This window comes from Silene latifolia, chromosome 2 (genome assembly GCF_048544455.1).
Source record: "Silene latifolia isolate original U9 population chromosome 2, ASM4854445v1, whole genome shotgun sequence".
NCBI lineage: Eukaryota > Viridiplantae > Streptophyta > Magnoliopsida > Caryophyllales > Caryophyllaceae > Silene > Silene latifolia.
In genome coordinates, this window is record NC_133527.1 from 117,416,765 (window position 1) to 117,433,054 (window position 16,290).

At 38.4% G+C, this 16,290-nt stretch overlaps 1 non-coding gene across 1 annotated transcript; it reads right to left on the reverse strand.

Annotated features, from left to right (window-relative positions):
• Window positions 1–15,934: 15,934 nt before the first annotated feature.
• Window positions 15,935–16,040, reverse strand: LOC141645009 (small nucleolar RNA R71). The gene has a single exon (XR_012544607.1). It is a non-coding gene; the product is annotated as a small nucleolar RNA R71 (small nucleolar RNA).
• Window positions 16,041–16,290: the final 250 nt, after the last annotated feature.

Here is a 16,290-nt window from a genome sequence, read left to right on the forward strand (position 1 = left end):
GCTTACGTAGTCAAAAGTTCAAGCACATAGACGCCAAAAGGCAAGAGCGTGGTCTTAGAATGCAAAGGGAGAAGAGAAGGGCGGACACTCGCGTGAGAAATATGAGGAATGAAGGTCCCTATTTATACTAATCACACAAAGAAATTAGGGTTTTGGAGAAACTTTGGAAGTGAATCTCGAAAAGATTTGAAAACATGCAGAAAGAAACTGGGAAGAGGCGCAACAGCTACTGCGTCTCTTGGAAGAGGCGCAACACTTGCTCCGTCCTTTCCCAAGTGGTTTCCTCCTGCGGAAGAAAGATTTCCACGTTTCTATTATGGAATTGCGGCTTGATCTCAATTTCCTTAATATTTTATATAATATTTCCGGGATATAATTTGCCAAAGAGATTAAAATATTGAAAATATGGAATAGAAGTATCCGGAACATTCCAGAATATTCCAACTCGGCATTTTAAAATGGTTATATAGAAAATGAAGACGGTTTTTGACCCGGACTCCAAATGTACTCTAATTACTGCCAAAACGACCGTATCGGCGCGTAGATGACAACTATGAGGTAGACACAAGTGTTTGAGCTATCACTTGACGATAAACTTACGAACTGTCATAAATTGTTCCGCGTACCAAACATGCGGCCCAATCATCACCGGGTGGCTTGCGGGAGGTGCAGAAATGAGGTATCTACACACAATTAACTTTGATATTCCTAAGTATTTAGCTGCTAAAATGTATTCTTTTAAAGCGAGAGCTTCCGCGACAAGAATACTATTAGATCTGAATTTTTTTGCTCCAAACTAACAATTTTACCATTATGATCTCTTATAAAATATCCTAATGTAGCTTTATTCGCATCTATTTTCGATCCGTCAAAATTTAGCTTTAAAAAACACTTCAAGGTGAAAGCCAATTGACTGATTTAGAAACCAATTTAGCTATTTCTAAATTAGCTCCCAATGTGTTAATATTTAAATTGGCTACGACATAATAAGTATGGGCCCTATATGCCACGACACCCTAGCTAGCCCGCCGCACTCAATGTGTGACATGGCACGTAGGGCCGCCGTTCACCGAACATGCAAGTATGTCCATGCACTTCCGCTTGTAGTGAAATTGGTAATTTTTGTTGTTAAGAGGAATCGAACTCATAACCTCCAACTATGTAACTGACATTCTAACCATTGAGGCACATGAAGATTAATGACTATGTGGGTAATGGATATCTACTTAAAGTCACTGTTACGTATGTGAGTTATAAGCTACTTTTTTAATAATAGTTATAACAATATAAGTAGATTATAATAATATTCAAAAGTATATTTCACATTGGCATACATTTTATGTGAAATATAAAAAATACTTGGTAAAGAAAATTAACTTTAGCTACCAACGTATTTTCATAGCTGAAAACTTAAATTAGATACTAAATTTGCTACTCACTTTGTTTTGTCTCTATTACTTTAGCTACCAACGTATTTTCGTAGCTGAAAACTTAAGTTAGATACTAAATTTGCTACTGATCACTTTGTTTTGTCTCTATAATAATTACGTACTTAGCTACTAGCACATTTCCGTATTTAAAAAGTTAAATTAGATATTAAATTCGCTACCTACTTTATTTAGTCTCTACAATAGAGATATAATTAGCTACTATTTTAGTTTAGTCTCTTAAGTAAAGACTAAATATATCTTTTCTCTCATTATTCGTCGCTAAATTATATATTTAGCAACTGAGTTTTGGTTAGTTGCTAAACTAGTAACTAAATCTTCATTCTGTTGTAGTGAAACCATTTCTAGGTTTTTCCCACCAAATTTCTTCCTTACTAGTAGTGCTTCTAGCAGACTCGTCTTTCTCAGGATTGTTGAGTTCCTTATGCCTAGTTTCATTCCAGATTTTCATGCTATTACCACATAAGAGATTAAGTTTGCTGAAATTGAAATGTACAATATTAAAGATAATGTCATTTCTATAAAACCATGAATTCCACGAAAAAAAATAATCTTAATGAAATCAAATTTTGAAACTAAGTCTTTGAGATAATTAGTTTCAATAGAAAACTTTGACTTGAAATATGATCATAAATTGCTAAAAAATTGTTAAAGAAAATAATGTTCATGTCTTGAAAAATATGTAATCTCTGTTTTCAATATGATGGTTGCACAAAATACAATGAGGTGGGGCATTAATATGACCTTTTTGAAGCCTCCCTTGTTGGAGCTTGTGTCCTCCACAAATTAGTGTGATAACATTTGTAAATCTCTTACAGGTTCACAAGGGTATACTTCGTATTTCAATCAGTTGATTAACGATTACCTAATAGTGGTTGGCTTGCTAGAAAGTTTGACGTTATTATCATACAGATGGCGGTGATCAACTGGTCCCTAAAGGTCACACCTATAGGATGTTTTTGAGAGATGTGGTTATAGAAATATAATCACATTGATGCCTTATATGACTAAACAGTTAGGCATCGTTTGGCTGTCATGCGGGAATTAATATCCCATGATTTTACAAAACACGTGAATTGACCAATTCATGTGAATTGCCCAAAATTCATTTGTTTGACATCCTAGAATTAAATTGACACAGGAGTTTCCAATTACCTAGGGAGGGCTAGGTAATTAAACTCCTCCATTGTGGAGGAGTTGGGAATTCATGGGAAAAAGAAAATCCCATGATTTGGGGTAACCAAACATCCCTCATTTTTCCAAATCATGGGATTTTCCAATTCACCCATTTTTGAGAAGGCAACCAAACAAGACCTTAGTCAATGTGTTGATGAGACAATTATTTAATGAAGATTAAATAATATTAGTTGAGACGAATTAACTGTCAATTCGTAAATTGAATATAATAAGTTATATTTAATTAAATGTATGTAATGTTAGCTTGGACGAATTAATCTGTTAATTCGTAATTAAATGTAATCGGTTATATTTAATATCAACAAGATAAATGTGTCATAGTGGTAATAGTGAGGGTACTCAAACCAAGAGGTCATGGGTTCGATCCTCACTAGATGACAATTCACACATTTTATGGCATTTCTCATATCGTCTTGGGTGCAACTGATAGACGAATATCTACTTTGATATTGTTCTTAAGCCGTTTTTGCTAGGACCGAAGGTTATTTCTTAATCCTTTACACTTTTGTTTTGCAATTTAGTTTTATGACTTGTAATCATTACTTTATTATTCGTTATCATCCTTGAATTTAAAGGGATGCATACAGATAAATCCCACAAGTGGTATCAGAGCCAAGGCCACGAATTTTAATTTTGATGATTTTCATAAAATTGTTTGTAAACAATAATTAGGGTTTGCGAGAAAAAATTATAATCGGCTGGATTTTTTTTTAGCCGTGAATTTTTTTTTTTTTTTCGTTTCCATTACTGTTCACGGATGAACAGTATTTTAAAAAAAAAATTCTGTTTTTTTTTTCTTTCGGTTTCTCCTGAAAAACCGATTAAAGTTTTTTTTGCGGCTGTTTTTGTTTATGCCAATTTGAAAAGCATCCGAGAAAAGAAATTTTTTTTCTGTTACTGTTCACTCACGTTACTGTTCACAGAGGATTTTTTTTTTTAAAAAAAAAAAAAATTTTTGTCTTGTTACGGTTTTACAGATAAAACCGTGTACAATATAAGAAACAGATTGTTTTTATTGTTTTTTGCTGTTTTTGCCGAAAAAAAAAGGCCTTGTTTTGTTTTTTTTTCTTGGTTTAGCCGAGACATAAAAAAAATAAAGGATTTTGTTTTTTTTGTTTGTTTTGGCCAATTAGTTATTGTGAAACGGTTCACAATTTTTGTAACACCCCGGTTTATGAAGGAGCCTTTAGCAAGACATTCCCTAATAAACCGGACTGTTACCATCTCGGTTTCCCGAGGTAGTGAATAACAAATTAAACTCCAAGGCGAAATTATATAATTACATTAACTTAATTATTACAAAACCTCTTTTACGTCAAATTACAAAGAACTAACATAAATAAAAGTGAAAGTCTTCTAGATGATGATCTAGCTACTAAGTCTTCTGATCCAGTGTCTCACGCCCACCAAGCTCCCGTTCTATCTCTTAAACCTGTCAAGTCTGCTCGCCAATATTTGGGTCATCACAGGTGTTCACGAATACACAGGGTCAACCACGAGGTTGAGTAGGGAAAACAATGAAACAACAAAAAATATGATATGCATGCTCCTCCGTCACCTCCATCTCCATCTCAACTCATATCTCATAACCAGTCTCATAACTCATAACCCGGAATGCCCAGCCATACCGATCCCCGGTAGACTATATATATCGACCGTAGCTGATCTGCCAGCTCGCAGCTGAGGACACCATGGCAAGTCCTGCAGAACCCGCCTGGGCCTTATCACAACATCATCACCACCACACCACATCACCACAACATCCTCCATCTCCAATGCATATGAATGCTCAAAAGAAATTAATGCAACACAATATATACATATCATTGAACTGATAAATCATAAAATCATGCCGGTTACCCGATGTTGTGATATCATACTCAATACGATCAATTCAGTCAATCACCTTCCCGTATATGAATCATAACGTAAATCACCAACCATGAATCAAGTCAACACAATTCAACAACAACGATAATAAGTCAAGTGTATTTCCCTACCTCAAAGATAGCAGCAGACAGATAAGTAGATGCTCAATAATATTCCACAACAAATTCGCCCTCTGAAAGATAAATAATGATAAATGATTACTTAACTATTCCCGTTCCCAAAATAGAAAGTTACTAAAAATAGAACTTCTTAAAATGAAACTTTCCTGATATAGTAGCTTTTCCATTTTAACAAACCCGACTCATAACCCGTTTCTAATTATTTCGAAAGACTCGGGAATTAAATTAAATAAATTATTTAAGTGACTCGGGAATAATTTATTTAAATGACTCGGGAATTAAATTAAATAACTAATATGATAAATTAAAAGATTCTAACGATTAAACTATGACAAAACCGTTTCAAAGCTAAAAACAGCCGTCATCAACCACCGTCCCCTTCACCCGCTCTCCCACGCGCCACCTCTCCATCGTGTCAGCCACCAGTCCAAACCCCCACTCTGACCCAGCCTCCAACGACCACCCCTACTAGGGTCGACTGTCGCCGGCGAGTCAAACCAGGGCCGTCTTTTGGCCTGGTTTAGTACCGAGCCTCACCAACCACCCCCTGTTCTCACCTTACCACCACCGCAGCCAACACCTATCCCCTGCCAAACCACCACAGTCCACCTCGCCGTCGGCCCACGAACCTGACACGGTGGCACCACCGTTTCGACCTCCCCCAAGTCCACGGTGGCACCACCCCAAACCTACCCATCTAAACTCGCTTTGAAAACCCGTATCTTAACCTGTTTGCTACCCCCCCCTCCCGCCGCCTCCTCCCTACCAATATCACCACCTAAAACCACCCCAACAACCACCACGTCACTCGTCACACACCACCCTATTCCTATACCCCGTCAACAACCACCAGAAACGCCTCTATAAGACACGCAACCACTAACAAAACTGATAGAAATGCGAAAACAGAGGAGGAGGGTTGCTCTTACCTTTTTCTGCCACCACTACCGCCACCAGAGCCGCCTATAAACGTCGACAACCGCCCCTAGCTCTTCCCTGCTGTGCCGTCAACACCCACGACCTCTCTCTCTCTCTCTCTCTCTCTCTCTATGCGTGAAGGCTGAGATTGGTGTTGATGAAGAAAGGAGGCGGGTGAGGGAGTAAGAAATGAGGGAGGCGGGTTGGGGTAGGGTACTATTAGGGTTAGGGTACTATTAGGGTTTAGGGTTAATTGGGCTGGACATGTTATTGGGCCAACTCAAATGGGTCGAGGGCAAATGGGTTAGCTCACATTTCGAATTCCGTATAAACCCGTCTCAATTAACTTAGATCGATACAACGCGAGTTAAGTAAAATAATTAACGTAATTATCGACTCAACAATTAACCCGACTTAATAGTAATATAAAATGTATAATAACTAATATATAATAATATCCGTTTAATCGATTATATAAAATACGGGGTATTACAATTTTAAGATACCAAATTATTTTAAAGCAGTTTAAAATATTGATGAATTAAATTCATATTGCAAGTTTAATATGAATAAAGATTAAATTTAATGTGATTAATTGAGGAATTGTCACTTAATTTGATTTAAATAGGTGGTTTGGATAAATTAATCAACATAATTAAGGAATTATGTCATGTATGTTTAATTTATTTTTAGTTGATGCATTTTATTTTTGTTGAATGAATCGTTGAATGAATTTATTTACGTATTTTTTTTGCAATCGGTTGTAAATTGTAATACTTAGTGTGGCCTTAGTCAAATTATGTTTTCGTAATGATGGGAACATAATTTTTAATGTAATTATGAGATCTCGTATCTCCTTTTTTCTTTAGTTTTGGGTTTTGAAATTAGAATGTAATAAATAGGTTTATTATGTAATTTATTTATTGTAATTTCAAAGAAGACTAAAGATGGAGATTGGAGCTCACTCCCGCTACATGGATCAAGATGGAACATCAAGACAAGCTTCTCGGGTCCAAGGAGGATTCCAAACTTGTATTTATGTTCATTTTGATAGGATAGGTCACACTAGGACTTTTTATTGTTTTTACGTTTTCATTCCTATTGCTTTTCATTCACATGCTAGTTAATGCATCATATTCCGCCTAAAACCAAACCACCTACTAAAATGCATGAAAATTGACACATATAGGTTGTATGTTAGTTTTCATGGACATACAGATGTCACCTTTTATTAATCCATCACCTTAGTTTATTCATTCTCGCATGCTAGATATTAGTTCACTTAAAATGAATTAAAATAATGTTGATGGGATCTTCCTCTAAAACGGAAATTGAGACTAGTCTTTATAAGGGCAAACAACTATGAATCCCTTCTTCGTCGGTAGGCATAATATGACCCCTTCTACGTTGGGTAAGTAGTTGTGTTGGCTTAGTTTACCTCAACATCATAGTCCGAAGAGTTTCTCGTGATTATGATGGACTAAAGATAGAATTTACAGAAATTTATCGACCATGAATTCTAACGGTAGAATTAGCGAAAAGGTTAGCTTATCAATTTACAGAGAATTGAGTCTTGGGATCATTTATATAATTCTTGAGGGAGGTCAGTTGTATAAATGTTTTGAGTCTTCGCGTTATGACAGTAGTTCATTAGACTTAAAAATATAAACGATGCACATGCTTATTATTTTTATTCTTCTTCTCGCAGTGTAGAACACGTTTATTTTGATAATACTATTACAACAAAATGTCTGGAAATAACGCAATCCAAATGCCTAGTGCCACACTTGGACGCGAGTCCTGGCTGAAAATATTCATGAACCAAATGAATCAGTTCACACGTCTGAAAAACGACGGGTCCAACTTTGCGGACTGGGAGGCAGCACTACGGAATGTTGCCATTGCTGACGGTAAGCTCAAGTACTTAACTGAGCCAATACCGGTCAACCCAGGCCCCAATGCAGGAGTCAACGAGTCACTCGCTTATAGTGACTTCGTTATGGAAGCGGGTGCGATAAAGAACGTACTCATCTTTGCAATGGAAACCAATTTATAGAGACGCTTCATTGCCCATGGTGCGAACAAGATTTTCACCACGCTCACTAACGATTTCTCTAAAGCACCGAGAATCGTTACATATGAGCATACCTGTCGCTTCTTTGATGCGAAACTCCAGAAGGGCCAAAAGGTTAGCCCACACATTCTTCACATGATTGAGAATGTCTAGAAGCTGGAGGCACTTGATTGCAAAATCAGTGAGAGCATTGTCATTGACCGAATGCTTCATTCTCTTCACGACGGTTTTGCCCTTTTCAGGGCGAACTACTACATGAATGACTTGAAAAAGAGTCCTCATGAGCTACACTCCCTTCTCGTACAGACTTAGAAGGATATGAAATTGAGTGGGAGCATGAAGCAGGATGTTCTTACGATTTACAACAAGGGTAAAGGAAAGGGCAAGGCTCATGGCGACCTAGCTGTAGGTAAGCCAAAGTTTAAGAAGCCAGAAAACGGTAAGAGTGTGCCTGGTGAGACTAGTGGCTCACAGGGCAAGGCAAAGAGCAAGGGCGGTGACATTGAGTGCCACCATTGTCACAAGACTGGACATTGGAGGAGGAACTATCCCGTCTACCGTGAGGACATCAAAGCAGGCCGCGTCGTTCCTGTTGGTATGTCATCTTATATTCATATAATTGAGATTAACCATGCAAGTTTCGGAACTTGGGTACTTGATACTGGTTGTGGTTCTCATATGTGTAATCATTTGCAGGGCCTAAAGAACATCATACCTCTCGAAAAGGGTGATGTGGACCTGCGAGTCGGGAATGGAGCACGAGTTGTCTTTCTTTGTCTCGAAGGGAACATATGTAATCCAACTCCCTAGTGGTTTTGAGTTATTTTTAAACAACTGTTACTATGTACCCAGTTTGTCTAAGAACATTATTTCTGTTTCCGTACTTGCTAAAGACGGTTTTGCATTTTCAATAAAGGATAATAGATGTATTTTCTCGTTCAATGAAATGATTTATGGCAAAGCAGTTTCCATGAATGGAATTTACATCTTAGATCAAACCACGGAAGTATTACACATGAATAATAAGAAACTAAAGGTTGGTGACAAAGATCAAACCTATCTATGGCATTGTCGAATGGGACACATAAATGAGAAACGCGTAAAGAAACTCGTCGATAATGGGACTATTCCCGCATTCGAATTTTCTACATATGGCACGTGTGAATCATGTCTCATTGGCAAAATGACTCGAATTTCCTTCAAAGGTGTTGGAATGCGCGCTAGTGACCTATTAGGACTTATACATACTGATGTTTGTGGACCTATGTCAATTACCGCTAGAGATGGCTATAGATATTTTATCACTTTCACGAACGATTTGAGTAGATATGGATATGTCTACTTAATGAAGCATAAAAGTGAGTCCTTTGAGAAATTCAAGGAATACCAGAACAGGGTTGAGAACCAACTGGGTAGAAAGGTTAAAGCAATCCGTTCAGATCGGGGTGGCGAATATCTTTCAAATGAGTTTGATCAACACCTTAAAGACTATGGAATCGTTTTGCAGTTAACTCCACCTAGAACACCTCAATTGAATGGTGTGTCCGAACGGAGAAATTGAACCTTACTTGATATGGTTCGATCCATGATGAGTCACACGGTAGTGCCTGATTCATTATGGGGTTATGCTCTTTTGTCAGCTGCTCTTATACTTAACCGAAGTCCGACTAAAGTTGTCGACAAGACTCCATATGAAATGTGGAAGGGAACGGTCCCTAACTTGTCCTTTATTCGGGTTTGGGGCTGCGAGGCTTATGTCAAGTGGAGACACGAGGATAAGCTCGGCCCGCGATCGGTCAAGACATACTTTATAGGTTATACAAAACGAACATTTGGTCATTACTTCTATTCGCCTACCGAACATCGAGTTTTTGTTGCGGCTAGTGCGACGTTCTTAGAGAAAGAATTTCTCGAGAACAAGACGAGTAATAGAACCTTCGAGCTGTTGGAGATTCCAGAACCAACAACCGAGGAACGGATGGAGGAAGTTGTTCCTCCAACTGATGATACGGTTAATATTCCTGAGGAACCTAAGAGGTCGGGTAGAGTCTCTTATCCTCCGGACAGATATATTGGTATGGTCGAGGAGAATGACGTTTTACTCCTAGAGAGTAATGAACCCGCTACTTATAAAGGTGCTATGGCCTGTTCCGACTCAAAGCTATGGCTCGAAGCCATGCAATCCGAGATGGACTCCATGTATGAGAATAACGTATGGGATCTAGTTGATTTACCTAATAAGGTAAAACCTCTACAGTGCAAGTGGCTTTACAAAATAAAGCGTTCTGTAGACATGCAACCAGATACCTATAAGGCACGAGTAGTGGCAAAAGGTTTCACTCAAGTGCACGGATTGCATTATGATGAGATTTTTGCACCTGTAGTCATGCTACGTTCCATTCGGATAATCTTAGCGATTGCCGCTTTTCATGATTATGAAATTTGGCTAATGGATGTGAAAACCGCCTTCTTAAACGGTTATTTGGTGGAAGAGTTGTACATGGTGCAACCCGAAGGTTTCATAGATCCTGAACATCCTAAGAAAGTATGCAAGCTTAAGCGTTCCATTTATGGACTTAAGCAAGCTTCTCGGAGTTGGAATCATCGTTTCGACCAGGTGATAAAAGAGTATGGTTTCACTCGATCGGTCGAGGAACCATGCTTATATATCAAGTCGAGTGGGAGTAAGACTGTATTCTTGATATTGTATGTCGATGACATACTCTTGATTGGGAATGACATTCCTCTCCTATCTTCGGTGAAAGAATGGTTGAAGAACCATTTCCAGATGAAAGATCTGGGTGAGGCAAAGCGCATTTTGGGAATCCGTATCTACTGAGATAGATCACGACGGACGTTATCACTTAGTCAGGAGTCTTATTTGGATAAGATTCTTGAGAAGTTCAGCATGATTAACTCCAAGAAGGGGAACCTTCCAATGACGACTGGGATGCAGTTGAGCAAGTCTCAGTCACCCACGACGCCCGAAGGGATTGAACGCATGAGTCGTGTTCCTTATGCATCTGCAATAGGATCGATCATATATGCCATGATATGCACACGTCCAGACGTGGCATATGCATTGAGTATGACGAGTCGGTACCAAAAGACTCCAGGTGAAACACAATGGATAGCTATCAAAAACATCCTCAAGTACCTACGGAGGACTAAGGATTGGGTATTGACTTATGGAGGCGATACTAAGCTATGCACAATCGGTTACGCAGATGCTAGCTTCCAAACGGATCGAGATGACTCAAAATATCAGTCCGGGTTCGTCCTCACTCTTAATGGTGTTGCTGTCAGCTGGAAGAGTTCCAAACAGAGTGTTGTAGCAGAGTCTACTACTGAATCCGAGTACTATGCCGCTTCGGAGGCAGCAAAGGAAGCGATATGGATGTGTCAATTCTTATAAGGACTTACGATAGTTCCTAGTTCGAATGACCCGATCACCATCTATTGTGACAATAGAGGTGCCATCTTCCAGGCTAAGGAGCCAAAGTCTAGCAACAAATCTAGACATGTACTTCGGAAAGCTCACCTGATCCGTGATTACGTGGAGCAAGAGGAGATAGTGATAGACAAGATTGCGACGGATGATAACATCGCGGATCCTCTCACTAAACCGTTGAATTATGATAAGCATGTAGGGCACGTTATTTCCATGGGAATTAAACGTGTTCCTGAGTTGTAGTACTTGATTATGGGTTTGATACATTATCTTTTTCATATACTATTTATAACTTCATCGTTTTATTATAATATTTTGTTTTTCATGTGGATTGTACTGACAACTTTGAACACCACAAAGTGAACTGAATTACTTTATATTTGTTTGGTCCGTAGTCGCCCATGTGAGCTGATAACTCTGGCTAATATATGGTGCAGTCGATTGATGGTGGGTTCAACGAGCCATAAGTCAAACTGTTGACTGGTCGATCACAAATGCGAGATTATAATGATACCTCGTAGGACAAATTTTTTTTGTGACAACGTAATGGAGTCCTAAATGTTTAAAAACATTCGGTGCCAGGTCGTGGATAGGACATCCATTGTGTTCCTAAAGTCGATTCTTTTGACTATCGACTGTCTCTTGAGATTAAGGCAGTTTTTGGGTGACTTTGGTTTCTTTCTCACGGTCTGCCGTAACTGGAGGCTAAGTAGATTTTTTCTGGGTCACTTCATACTGTGCTTACATCGGCAGGATTCAAGTTGAGGAAAATATCCAACCTTTATCAGGTATAGTTATTTCTCAGGGCCACTCGAGGAGTAGTAACTGAAATGCATGGCCATGCTCGAATGTTGATTCGTTTATCAGTTAAGTTACTCTCTAGTCGGGGAAACCACTCTTGATAATGATCGCTTGTCAAATACGACCTTTGTGAATACGGATTTGCAAATTGATTTACATTGAGTGGGAGAAATTTTAGGATATGAGAATCGGTTATCGCACATACACTTGTGAGGACAAGTGGGAGTTTGTTGGAGCTTGTGTCCTCCACAAATTAGTGTGATAACATTTGTAAATCTCTTACAGGTTCACAAGGGTATACTTCGTATTTCAATCAGTTGATTAACGATTACCTAATAACGGTTGGCTTGCTAGAAAGTTTGACGTTCTTATCATACAGATGGCGGTGATCAACTGGTCCCTAAAGGTCACACCTATAGGATGTGTATGAGAGATGTGGTTATAGAAATATAATCACATTGATGCCTTATATGACTAAACAGTTAGTCAATGTGTTGATGAGACAATTATTTAATGAAGATTAAATAATATTAGTTGAGATGAATTAACTGTCAATTCGTAAATTGAATATAATAAGTTATATTTAATTAAATGTATGTAATGTTAGCTTGGACGAATTAATCTGTTAAGTCGTAGTTAAATGTAATCGGTTATATTTAATATCAACAAGATAAATGTGTCATAATGGTAATAGTGAGGGTACTCAAACCAAGAGGTCATGGGTTCGATCCTCAGTAGATGACAATTCACACAATTTATACATTTTTGGAAACCGAAAATAAGGAATTAAAACTCATTATCTCGGTATATGGGCCGAAATTAGGAGATGAGAAATCTCCCTATGGACTTCTCTTTTTCGGTTATAAGAAGAGGAGAAGGGAGAATTTTTCTGACCTAATATTCTTTTTCCCAATTCTTGCCTCCTCTCATCGGAAGAACACACAAAAAAACCTAAAATTAATCTGTTGATTTAGGGATCGATTCTAGCATAATCAAAGGGCATTTCTCATATCGTCTTGGGTGCAACTGATAGGCGAATATCTACTTTGATATTATTCTTAAGCCGTTTTTGCTAGGACCGAAGGTTATTTCTTAATCCTTTATGCTTTTGTTTTGCAATTTAGTTTTATGACTTGTAATCATCACTTTATTATTCGTTATAATCCTTGAATTTAAAGGGATGCATACAGATAAATCCCACATACCTTTAGTAGGGAGACCGTCAACACAAGATTTCCAAAGAAATTTTAACTTTGGAGGAATATTCAATTTCCAAATCCAAAAAAATTCACATTTAACAAGGCTTTGATCGAACGAACCTTGTGCTAACCATGTTGCTGTTTTGGTAGAGAAAGTTTCATCCATAAAAAACCCCTAAATGAGGGTATCTGGAATATCATTATGTGGTAGTGGAATATTAGTTATTTGATTAACAATATCGTTATTCACTAACTTAAATAACTTAATAACATCCCATTGTTTATCAACTTTGGATGTTGCATTGCATGCATATAATCGACAACATATCAAGTATAGATGATTTTCCTTAATCATTAGTAGAGGCCGCTATCGAGGCGGGCTGGATTAGGTGTTCAGTAAAAGGACTTCCTAATACGTACCCTCACCCCTTACTCCAGATCTCTGTGAACATCCGTCTTCGTTGGCTTCCACGAGAGTCATTCTAGACATAGAATGCTAAGGGTAACGAGTTCTTAGTGTTCATGTCACTACTTTATGTCTTGACATGACACGAGGTATTCGAACGGTTTCAATTTCCCATAAAAATTGGTGGCGACTCCACAAATGCAAATGCTTGTTTTCCCAAGCGCCCCCCTGTGTCCACAGTTTGGCAACTCCGCTTGGGAGATGATACGTGCATTTTGTATAGTATTTTTAGCCTATTTTAGCATGTATTTCTATGTACTTTCGTACTGTTTATATTGCATTTTGCCCCCGAATTGGCTACTTTGGTTCGTTTTGTCCGTTTTGTAGAAATGAACGCGAAAGTAGTGGAATCGTACCATTTTCATCCTTTTTGCATGCATTTTGAGGAGACGGGATTTTACAGAGTGAGATCTTGCATTGGGATGCGTGAAGGAACGGTCTACGAGGCAGTCGGTCACGGGTTAGAGCTGATTTGAAGGAAGAATACTCGATCGAGCTGTTTTATCACTCGATCGAGTGGTTTCTATGGCATTGGTTGGTCGATCGAGTAATATTTTACTCTATCCAATAGTGCTGGAAATTGAGGTTACTCGATCGAGTAGATTATCTTGAGAAATGCGCGATCGAGTGGTTTTAGACTACTCGATCGAGTGGTTTTGGCTAGCGTGGGCTTTAATTAGCCCGTGAACTTGTTTTAATTGACGGACTTAGTAGTTTTTCTATTTAAACGCACGTTAACTAGGTCATTAGCATCTATTATATTTTCTATTCTTTATCTAAAGTTTTATCTGATTATTCATCTTTCACAATAAAGACTGCGCTTCTCTTTTCCCTTCACTGTAACTTTGTTTTCGGGGTTATTTAGCTCGGATTTGTTTGTTCTTTACGCCGGATTCTTGCGATTGTAATCTCTTTCTCCCTTTTAATATTAATCTTTCTTTTATTCATCTTAATTGCTTGTTTTGCTTCCTTTTAATTTCTGCCCTAATTACCTTTTATGCAATTTGATTATTATTTCATCATGTTTAATATTAGTTATTTATTTGTTATTAGTATTGACAGTATTGATAGAATGAGTAGCTAATCTGTTTCATGTTAGGATTAGGGGATCTACGGTAGAAATGTGACGATGTAGTAAATAAGTTGGGTGAATTATTTATGAGACTCTATCACCATAGCAATATAACTGTATTTACCGACTTAGTTGAGTGCACGCTTCTGAGTCACCTTTTTAATCTGGTTAAATTTAATCCTGGATCGGAAGAATAGACTAAATAGACCTGCTATGAACAGTAGACTACCTTGACGAGGACGGAAGTTAAGTTAGTGGGAGTCTAGGGTAGAAAGTGGACCGGAAGGACCTTTCCATATCCTTCTCGCAGTAACTTATCTAAGTTATTTACAGTTGAGTCACTGGACTACCTTAGTGAACCGAAATCCTGACATGTCCCCTCTCTATTGATAGTTTATTTCTATTTTCTGCCTTAATTGCTCTTTCCTTATTTCTCTTGCCTTAAAGCTTTTAGTTTAGGAAATCAAATTACAAACCCCCTCATTTGTGACCAAATAGACAGACTCTTACAGATATCTTGCCTCCCTGAGGAGATCGACCGGACTTCCCTAGCTATATAGTTAGTTTAGTTAGTTATTTTTGATAGGTACACGACAGACTTGTCAAATTTTGGCGCCGTTGTCGGGGACGCAATTGCCCTATCTTTCTTTGTTTCGTTTATTTTATCCGTCTCATGGAATTTTTATTCCTTGAGGCAGTTCTTATTTATTTTCTTTCAGTGTTGTGTATGCCCAGGTCAGACAGGTTTGAGTTAGTTTCACCGATTACGAGCCGAGAGACTGTTCAGGCATAGACTCCGTCTGCAAAGAGAATCACGAAAGGAAGACTTGAGTACTTTTGAACCAGAGCTTCAGCATTTCCTTTTTACAGAAAACCCATCTTTTGAAGAAGACACTTTTAGTTATGTAAACCAACCAGTAAAGATGCCAAACATTGCTAGTCATTCAGAGCCTAAAGCATCATCAATTCCAAAGGGTTTCAATCTCCAGACTGAGGATGGGAATACTTTTGACATCCGTCCGTCATATATCAATCTGGTGGAGAGAAATCTTCTTAGAGGTGTGGTAGGTGAAGACTTGAGGAAGCATATGGAGGTCTTTACGGACTACTGTTCTACTATCCTCGCCACAAAGGGGGTAACTCAAGACAAGATTAAGGAGGTTCTGTTTCCTTTTTCTTTGACTGACTCAGCCAGGGAGTGGCTGATTGATTTGGACCGCACGGCCGCGGGGGTCACCGACTAGGAGACCCTTGCTCTTGCTTTTTATAAGAGATATTTCCCTCCGCAGCGCACTAATCAGCTGAGGGCCAAGATCACCAGTTTCAAGTAGGCACCTGATGAAACTTTCTTTGAAGCATGGTGCCGTTTCAAGAGGTTGGTGAGGTCTATTCCTCACCATGGTTTTGATCCGTGGTTCCTGTCCAATCAGTTCTATAATGGGCTATATGATGATCACAGAACCATACTTGATGCATCATCCAACGGAAGATTTCAAAAGAACACCGACGATGATAAGGGATGGGCTCTTATTGAAGAGTTGGCGACCCACTGTGCTGAGTATGGAAACCCGAGGGATGGTATTAGAACAGTTCATGCCGTCGATAAGCAGGTTATGGCTCAGCTGGAAGCCATGAATGCTAGATTTGATAAGTTG